The following is a 10,393-nucleotide window of genomic DNA, read 5'->3' as shown; positions in this document are numbered from 1 at the left end:
AACATTCCGCCATTAATTCCTATGGGACCAATTTCACCACAAAAACGCAGATATTTTGTGAACCATTCGGCGAAACGTTCTATAAAGTAATAGCACACCAATCGGGAACAATCCGCACGTTTCGGTATATTACGGTCTATGTAGTGTAAAAACTGTGGGCGGAGTTAGGGTGGTAAATTTGGCTATAATAGAATATATATGTGAGATAACAGTATGTGGTCTGCCATGGAAGAACACAATGACATGGGGCACTTCAAGGTTTTGCTTTTCATAGTTCATTTCTGTGTATGTGGAGGAAATGGTTAGCGGTCACCGAATGCGGTTGATCAGACCGGTGTGTGTGAACTGCAACAGTCAGACTCGGGATTCTTTCATGTCAACGGTTCATCTTCTGTCATCTCGCCCTCTTCATGTAATTTGAATCCGATACCTTTTGACACTTTTCTTTCCAGGAAATCATGGGTGTGTAGTGACCTGAAGCAAATTTGCAAGATAAAGGCAATGGAAGGCTTTTTCCTGCTGCGTGAACTCACGTACAGGGGTGTCTTTAGGGTCCATGCACAGGATTGTGGCGTTTTGCCCGTAGAAGCAGCTCGATGATCTCCGGTGTGTCCATGCACATTAGGACATTTGGAGGCATATTTTAGGCTCGGTGTTTAGAGGCAGAAAAAAACCTTCCGTTTTGTGTTTGAGAGCGGTTCTCTGGCAGAAAAAAATGCTGAATGTCCCAAAACTCCTATACTAAACCGCTCTAAATGAGCATTTTTTTTTTGTTTTTAAATTTTCACCAAGGAGCATGGACACACAGGCCAAATATATAATATAGTATGGGCAGCACAGTGGCTAAATGCTTAGCACTATCGCCTGGCAGTACTAGGGTCGTTGGTTCAAATCCCAACCATGGCACCACCTGCGTGGAGTTTGCATGTCCTCCCTGTGCCTGTGTGGGTTTCCTCCGGGTACTCCGGTTTCCTCCCACACTCCAAAGACAAGCTGGTAGGTGAATTGGCTCCTGTCTAAATTGGCCCTAGTATGTGTAAGTATGAATGTGAGTTAGGGACCTTAGATTGTACGCCCCTTCAGGGGTTAGGGACCTTAGAATGCACGCCCCCTTGAGGGGTTAGGGACCTTAGAATGCACGCCCCCTTGAGGGGTTAGGGACCTTAGAATGCACGCCCCCTTGAGGGGTCAGGGACCTTAGAATGCACGCCCCCTTGAGGGGTCAGGGACCTTAGAATGCACGCCCCCTTGAGGGGTCAGGGACCTTAGAATGCACGCCCCCTTGAGGGGTCAGGGACCTTAGAATGCACGCCCCCTTGAGGGGTCAGGGACCTTAGATTGCACGCCCCCTTGAGGGGTCAGGGACCTTAGATTGCACGCCCCTTGAGGGGTTAGGGACCTTAGATTGCACGCCCCTTGAGGGGTTAGGGACCTTAGATTGCACGCCCCTTGAGGGGTTAGGGACCTTAGATTGCACGCCCCTTGAGGGGTTAGGGACCTTAGATTGCACGCCCCTTGAGGGGTTAGGGACCTTAGATTGCACGCCCCTTGAGGGGTTAGGGACCTTAGATTGCACGCCCCTTGAGGGGTTAGGGACCTTAGATTGCACGCCCCTTGAGGGGTTAGGGACCTTAGATTGCACGCCCCTTGAGGGGTTAGGGACCTTAGATTGCACGCCCCTTGAGGGGTTAGGGACCTTAGATTGCACGCCCCTTGAGGGGTTAGGGACCTTAGATTGCACGCCCCTTGAGGGGTTAGGGACCTTAGATTGCACGCCCCTTGAGGGTTAGGGACTGATGTGAATGTACAGTAAAGCGCTGCGTAAATTGATGGCGCTATATAAAGTATCTGTAATAAATAAATGTACCATGAAGCAAAGCATCACAGCAGAAGCATGTAAATAGCCTCTTCCCGCTGTGTTTTACACTTTAGTTGCGCAGCTGGGGAAAAGGAGCAGGGCTGTTGTAAAACTGTTGCTCAGCCACCTGTTTTTACCACCTCCTGGTTGACGTGTGAAAGAGGCCTAAGGGCCTTTTCACACCATGCCAGCACATGAGGCGCACACACACACACCACATGCAAAATGCACTGAATACAAAAGCCAACAACTCAAGCGTAGGTTGCTTAAGCAGTGCGTTCACCTGCACCAGATCACATTGTACTGCGAGGTAGTGTTAAATGTATTAGCAGATTTAGATACACTAACACATTGAAGCCAAACTCCAGCCCACACTTTATAATCCGTTACAGCAGTTTTATCCTCTTGGGATAAAGGCTGTGTACGAATAAATAAAAGATGATCATTGTAAGCACCCCTGTGTGTGTTAAATGGTTTTTCTCATCCATGAGAAATTATACATTCTGATGTTGAGCTTGAGAAGAAAAAAAAAACAAAAAAAACTTGCTGGCTGGATCACCAGATGAAAATAGAAAGAAAGCCTAAAAATGAAAACAAATGCAGCCATCACATTGGGCAGCACAGTGGCTTAGTTAGCACTTCCGCCTGGCAGTACTAGGGTCGCCGGTTCGAATCCCAACCACAGCACCACCTTCCTGGAGTTTGCATGTTCTCCCTGTGCCTGCGTGGGTTTCCTCCTGGTTCACCGGTTTCCTCCCACACTCCAAAGACATGCTGGTAGGTTAATTGGATACTGTCTAAATTGTCCCTAGTATGTGTATGTATGAAGGTGAGTTAGGGACCTTAGATTGTACACCCCTTGAGGGTTGGGGACCTTAGATTGTACGCCCCTTGAGGGTTGGGGACCTTAGATTGTACGCCCCTTGAGGGTTGGGGACCTTAGATTGTACGCCCCTTGAGGGTTGGGGACCTTAGATTGTACGCCCCTTGAGGGTTGGGGACCTTAGATTGTACGCCCCTTGAGGGTTGGGGACCTTAGATTGTACGCCCCTTGAGGGTTGGGGACCTTAGATTGTACGCCCCTTGAGGGTTAGGGACCTTAGATTGTACGCCCCTTGAGGGTTAGGGACTGATGTGAATGTACAATATATATGTAAAGCGCGCAGTAAATTGACGGCGCTATATAAGTACCTGAAATAAATAAATCTAAGAATTGATAAGCTGCAATAATAAGAATGCTGGCCTTTGGATTTAATAACCCCCCCCTCCCCCCCGACACCTCACAGAAGTATATTAGGTTGCCAGTTCAGATCCAAAAAAAAATCCCAAGTCACCTTTACTTTCCATTATGGAGACTTCAAAAGCCTTCAAATAATTATTGAAGGTCCCGTGTTTACTTGCATGTGTTATACCACATTAGACGTGTAGCAACCTAATGCATGCATTTTCTATGTGTCTGGTGTGAAGGAGCCCTAGGAAGTAACACATTCAGCTGCTGCCAAATTACAACCCACATGATGTTTCTCAAGATAAATGAATGGAGACAAAAGGTTATGAATGAGCTGATAAGACGTCAAGAACGTCTTCGTGAAACTGTACTTTCAGCAAGTATGCATTTCCAGTTATTACAGTAATGCTTTAGTTGCACACACGGGTCAAGATTGAACACCGGGAAGACAAGCTTTGGGGGAAAACCAAAAGCTCAGTGGATAAACAGGGGCGGACTGACAATTCATGGGGCCCCCGGGCAATAGGGGATCATGGGGCCCGTGTCCTTGCCAAAACTCAAAAAAGCCTATGAGAATAGGTACCAGGGGCATCTCATGGGGCCCCCTACTGAACCCAAGCCCTCGGGCAGTGCCCGAGTTTCCAAATGGTCAGTCCGCCCCTGTGGATAAATACATCAAATTTACATGGGGCACAGAATAACAAATCACCCCTTTTTTGGACAGCATGGTACATGTCAAGGTGGGGGTGACTTGGACACGAAGGTCCACAGGAAATCTATCCACACGGATCAGCATCTGATTGACTCCCCCCAGCCACTGGAACACAAACTGGGGGATATTCAAAGCTCTGCAACATTGGGCTGAGATGGTAATAGTCAAAGAACACGACATCTCAGGAGAGCTTTGAAAGTCTGTGGATACCCAGATTGGGCTTTCGTAAAAAATAGGTCAAGCAAGCAAACACACAGATCCATCGAATACAGAGGAGAAGCAGAACACAGCATCCCGTGTACAGCATGAGTTCGGAAAAACTCACAAGGATCTTTAACCACTTGCCGTCCACCTGCTGTTTATAAATGGCAGGACGGTGGCACTCCAGAGGCGGGTTGGCGTTCATAAACGGCACCCGCATTTTCTAGCTGTGCGAGCTCCCTGTGAGCACGCAGCACCGCGATCCAGTGCCTGCTGTATCCTCTGGACACAGAGGAACACCAACCGGACGGGACCTCTGTGTAAGGTCCCGATCGTGTGATCACTCGTTGGCCAATCAGTGATCACATGCAGAGTAGTAAGCAATGATGTCACTTGTGACATCAATGCTTACGTGTGAAATCTGTGAATGATCAGAGGTCACATGGTACAAGGCTATTCACAACAGCCTTGTACCATGTGACAAGCTGTGACCAATCACAGCTCACACAGTAGTTCTCAATGGCTGCAAGAATGCAGCTAGAGAGAAGGAGAAATGGTTGCTTTTACATCCTTTATGGGTGCAAAAGCAATCAGCGTAAAAAAAAAAAAACACCACCTCCCACAAGTAGTACAGGGTCACCATGGTGACACTGTACTGCTAGGGTGACAATATGAGAAAAAAGAAAAATTTTTTATATATATATATATATATATATATATATATATATATATATATATATATATATATATATATATATAAAATGTAAAAAAAGTTTAAAAATTTAAATTTTTGGTTATAAGCCAATTTGGGTTTTTTATTTTTTTTTTACCAAGAAGATAACGGAATCAATTTTGGCCAAGATTTCTGATGAAATACTATTTATTTGCAAAATTATATAAGAAACTTTTTTTTTTTTTCAAAATTTTTGTCCTTTTTCATTTACATAGCAAAAAAGCGGATTCACATATATGCTGTGCAGTATTTTGCATGTGATTCGCACAGGAACCGCACCGCATTCTTGTGCAAATCACGAGATATGTGTGCGGTGCGATTGGAGCCATATTTTGTATGGCTCTAATCACACCGCGTCAAAAACGTGCACGACCCTTTTTTGGTGAAATGGCGACAAACTTCAGTACCCTATATTTTCTATAGGTGGACACTTTTAAAGCTCCTTATAGGTCATCAGTTTATTGTTACTGTGGAGGTCTGGTGCTAGAATTATTGCTCTCATTCTGGCGTGCACGGCGATATGCAACGTGTATCTCAATAGTCGTTTTCATGCGTAGGCGCACCAGCGTGTGCTTTTACGTTTGTACGTGCGTAAATGTTCCCTATGTGATATTTTGGTGACAGGTTCTCTTTATTGAGGCAGTGTCTAAAAGACCCTGCATGTCTCCCCTCTGCTCCCCTGAATGTAATGCAGTGCACATCGCACCACATTACATTCTTTCCCGGCTTCCATGGCTGGGAATCTGTCACTGGGGACCCGGAAGTGACATCATAACATCACTTCCAGGTCAGGACAAGAAGGGGAGAAGAGCAGTCGAGTCTGCTCTCCTCTAGCCGACGGCGGTGAGCCGGTCTCAGGCCCGCAGATGGGCAAGTGGAGCCTGGGAGACCACAGGGAGAGAGGTTGGCACTGGGTGGAAGCAATCGGAATGCTACCACCTGACAGGTGAGCCCGCTGCTTGCCCGCAGCATGGCTAAAGGTAGGCACAAAAAAAAAAAAAAAAAAAAAAAACTACCTGCCCGACGCCCAGAACTACATGTCCCGGGCATGGGGTGACAGCAATCGAACATCCCTGAGTATAAAAGCTTCCATGCCATCTTTGGAAATGCAAAGTGCCAGGCTCTACCAGTCCACTGATGTTAACATGAAGAGGATCACATTTATAATGTTTTCTTCCAAGACTCACATATTTTTCTAATTGGAGCCCACTGGGAAAACTTGTGAAAGTTGTATGAATCTTGTGTGAAAACATTTATAAATAGATCCTTTGGTCACAGACATGGAATATTCAGACAAGGATTTCAGTCATCATCCTACTGCATGCTTGCTGATGATTAGTGACACAATAAAAGCATTGAGACCAGAGAATGGGTCAGCAATCGCAGCTTCCACAGTTGTGTAAAGACAGGTTGCAAACACACTGCAAAAGCACTAGCCCAACATAAAAAAAAAAAAAAAAAAAAAAAAAAAAAGGGGAAGAAGGACGGGGGATTGAGCGCTGATTTTATTTTTTCCTTCTATCCACAAAACAGATCTATTTGGACACACACACAATCTACGTTTTTGAATGTTTCCTCCTGTTTTATGGTTACTTCTCCCAATGCAAAAGTTAACTTTTGAGGCCTTTCTGCCCCCACCTTGTACAACAAGCAACCTTTCTCAGTGTTGTCACGGTTATGACAAAGCGACATTTGAATGTCAGTTATGAAAAATAAAAGCAGGCTGCACATGGCGATGGAAAGAAATGGGACACCAAGGTCAAGGCAGAAAACTTTGCATTAAAAACTATCTCAGGGGTTTGCTGCCTGTCTGCTGAGTGGGTGTAATTAACATTTTGGCATCGGCTTCGGACGTCTGCCAAGTTCTTAGAGTTGCCATGTTTTTATTTTTTAAATGGCTGGCCAGCCTAAGGCAGAAGGAACATCCCCCCCCCCCCTTCCCTGTCCAATCTGCAGCCTCTCTCACAAAAAACTGGGGAGGGAGATTACACAAAATGAGGTTACATGTGACTTTTGTTTTTTTGTTTTTGTTTTTTTAAAGAAACTGTCACTTTAAAAAAGAAATCTTCAACTGCACACACAGGGCAGAGTCTCAGACCGCTGTCACGTGCCATGACATTACACACGTGAGCGCTGATGCTATCCAATACCAGAGCTTGATCAGGAAGGAATCCTGCAACACGGGAATGGAATTGGCGAGTACACCTCACTGGAAGGCGGCTATTAAGAGGCACCATCCCTCTCCCCTAAATGGGCAGGTGATGAGGTCTCCCTAAAGCTCAACTCTGAGCTAAGCAAATATGGTCTATATACTGTACAAGTCATGTACACGGCTACTCAAATCTTGGTGTGCTTTGTGTATTTCTTCCAGATCTGCACATTAATGCAGTGTGAGACTTCCCCTCTGTACAGGAGCTTCCTGTAATAAAGACCGCTCACTGCTGCGCTCTCTCCTTGTGCAGGGTGACTGGTCTTGTCTCCGCCCCCTCCTGTAGATTTCTGCAGGCAGCCTGTAGTGGGTGGGGCCAGCTGGTTCCCTCCAACAGCTCTGTTCTCTGCACAGGCACAGTGATGATGTCACAACTAATTTTACCAAGGCAATATCTACATTTGTAAAGACATTTGGTGCACACAAAGTGGATTTATATGCCCTGTGACAACTGAGGAATATAGGTAAATGACAGTAGTTATGCTTGGAGTTCAGCTTTAACCACTACCTCCGCTAGCTATATATATATATATATATATATATATATATACACACACACATATACACACACACACACACACACACATACACACTATATATATATATATATATATAAATATTAGTAAAGCGCTGAGCAAACTGTGGGATTGAACACCGGGAAGACCAGCTTTGGGGGAAAACCAAAAGCTCAGTGGATAAACAGGGGCGGACTGACAACTCATGGAGCCCCTGGGCAATAGGGGATCATGGGGCCCCTGTGTCCTTGCCCAGACTCAAAAAAACCTATGGAAAAAAAAAAAAAAAAAAGGTACCAGGGGCATCTCATGGGGCCCCCTACTGACCCCGGGCCCCATATATATATATATATATATACACATACATACATACATACATATACACATATACACACACACACGTGATTTTGCACTTTTGCTACACGAGGGCATGTACGCGCCGTCAGAGGATCGCTTCTGTTGTAAAATGTAACAGCACAAACCAATCGACAAGTCCCGGCGACCAGTTGCTCACCGGCACCTGCAGATCTTCGGTCAGGTAGAAAGAAATGGAGCTTTGTCTAGGCTTACATCAGGCCCAGTCCTGTTGTGGCAGGAGGGAGTCACGAATCGTGTATCTCTGCAAACCTGAGAACACGATCTATCACTTTCCCTAGTAAAAGGACCACCTAGTGTACACCAAGCACGTAGCTAGGTGCACGCTTAACCCTTTGATCACCCTAGATGTTAACCCCTTCCCAACCAGTGTGATTAGTACAGTGATTAGTGTATATTTTTAGCACTCATCGCTGTAGTAGTGTAAAAATGTGCGGCTTAATATCGCAGTCCCGCTATAAGTCACTGATCGCCGGGAAAAAAAAAAAAAAAGGTTTGCTGTAACAGATTAAAACTTATCTGGAGTATGGTTTAAATTTGTTAGTGCATCTAAATCTGCTAGTACATCTAGCACTCTCCTCTCCCCCCAGACTGACAATGTTATGCCCAGGTGTCCCCTGTGCGCCTTCATCCAGAGTGGGGGCACTCTAATACAGGAGGTGCGTTACTGGCCAGACCACCAGGTAAAAACAGAGGGGGGGGGGGGAAGCCAACAAAAAGAAAACTAATGCAGCCAGCACATCTAATGATTGTGAAGCTGCAATATATTCAACTTTCGGTGTTTAATACCATTTTAAAGGAACAACAAGACCTCCTTGTCCACAATTCGGAGATTTCCTGGATAGCATTTGTAGTTTACACTTCATACAAGTTTACACTATTCATTCTTTGAAAAACACAATGTTCTGTTCAAAGTCCATCCCCCAGCCCCAGCCTCTTGTCTGGGAGAATGAACTTCCCTTTACTGGTTTTTCTTCTTCTTTGCATAATATTATCTATTGTAATAAATTATCACGACATAACATTGTGTTTTATGACAAAGCTGCACATGACAGATCATAAATCACACCATTTCCCTTCATATATCTGCTGATTATCAGATCTAAACAAGCCGTGTAAAACATCAATCTTTCCTGCTCACACAACTGGCTCCTTGCTTTTCCCAGCAGTTTTTTTTTCTCTCGTTACAGCACCGGGACCTTTCATGTAGAACTATAGCAGATGAACCCCCTTCACTCTGACAAGGTTTGTGTAAGGACCTGTTCCAGAATCTATAGTACAGAAGCAGGCAAGAATATTCAACTTGGGTTTACAGCATAAGGTTTGCATAAAGATTTACTGCGCTGTGGAGCACCGTGGTAGTTCATGGAGTCTTCCCGTCAGTATCTGCTTGCCCATATGGGATGTAAGAGCACGCAGATACACTGACAGATCTGCAGGAGACCTGCATGGCACCAGCGACCTGCTGATCACTGGTGCAATGCTTTAGAGCAGGGGTGTCAAACTGGCGGCCCTCCAGCTGTTGCAAAACTACAAGTCCCATGATGCCTCTGCCTTTGGGAGTCATGCTTGTAACGGTCAATCTTGCACTGCCTCATGGGACTTGTAGTTTGACAACAGCTGGAGGGCCGCCAGTTTGACACCCGTGCTTTAGAGGCTCCAGAAACAAAAAATAATAAAATGCACATTTTTTTTTTTACCATTGCAATCCTCTGGCACCAAATATAAATATTGTGAACACTCCCAAAGTATAAATAGCTACAACAAAAGAAAGAAAAGATAAAATACTTTCACCCTTGAAAGTGATATAACAAACAAATTGCTCTTTTCATTTATCCCTATAATACCCTTTCTCAAATAAATGTAAATAAAATCAAATATACAAACACAGACGTGTAATAACACTCAAATTGGATGAAAAAATAAAATAAATAAAGATATAGTGTCCAAAAACGGTCTTTCAACCAAGTCAGATCACTTTTTCTCCTCTTTCATAACTTCTTCTTGTGATAATATATACGGAATCTCAAATACGATGATCCAATGCAGAAAACCCTATAGAGGTAATAATCCGCTTTACAAAGTGGCATCAATACCAAGTTCACCGACTCACAAGCAGGGCCAGTGCTAGACAATTTTGCGCCCTTGGCAAGACCAACTACTTGAACCAAAAGCGTCAAATCAATGGAGTTAGTTCCACATGTAGGCCTTGTTCACCATACCATACTGATGGGAAAAAAGAAAAAAAAAAAGAAAAAAAAACCCACACAGATATCACATCAGTTTTCATGCATGTTTCAATGACTTTTATACACGCTGCAGATTCCTGCGCAGAGAAAATCTGTACATGACACTATTGTTGTAGTGTGAACGGTGCACATAGAAAACAATTTTCTTTGTGCCCTTACAAAACACATAAAAAAAAACAAAAAAAAAAAACCTCACATCTCTGCACCATGGTGTGAGCAAAGCCTACACTGCAATTAAACCCATCGATTTAACACCTTCCAAAAAACAGTTACATTCCCAGCACCTGCCAGATATGCAACTGTCACATTTGCT

The sequence above is a fragment of the Staurois parvus genome, unplaced genomic scaffold (genome assembly GCF_062004578.1).
Source record: "Staurois parvus isolate SC_StPar_1 unplaced genomic scaffold, SC_StPar_1.0 ptg002209l, whole genome shotgun sequence".
In the NCBI taxonomy this organism is placed as follows: domain Eukaryota; kingdom Metazoa; phylum Chordata; class Amphibia; order Anura; family Ranidae; genus Staurois; species Staurois parvus.
Note: the sequence above shows the minus strand (reverse complement) of the source record.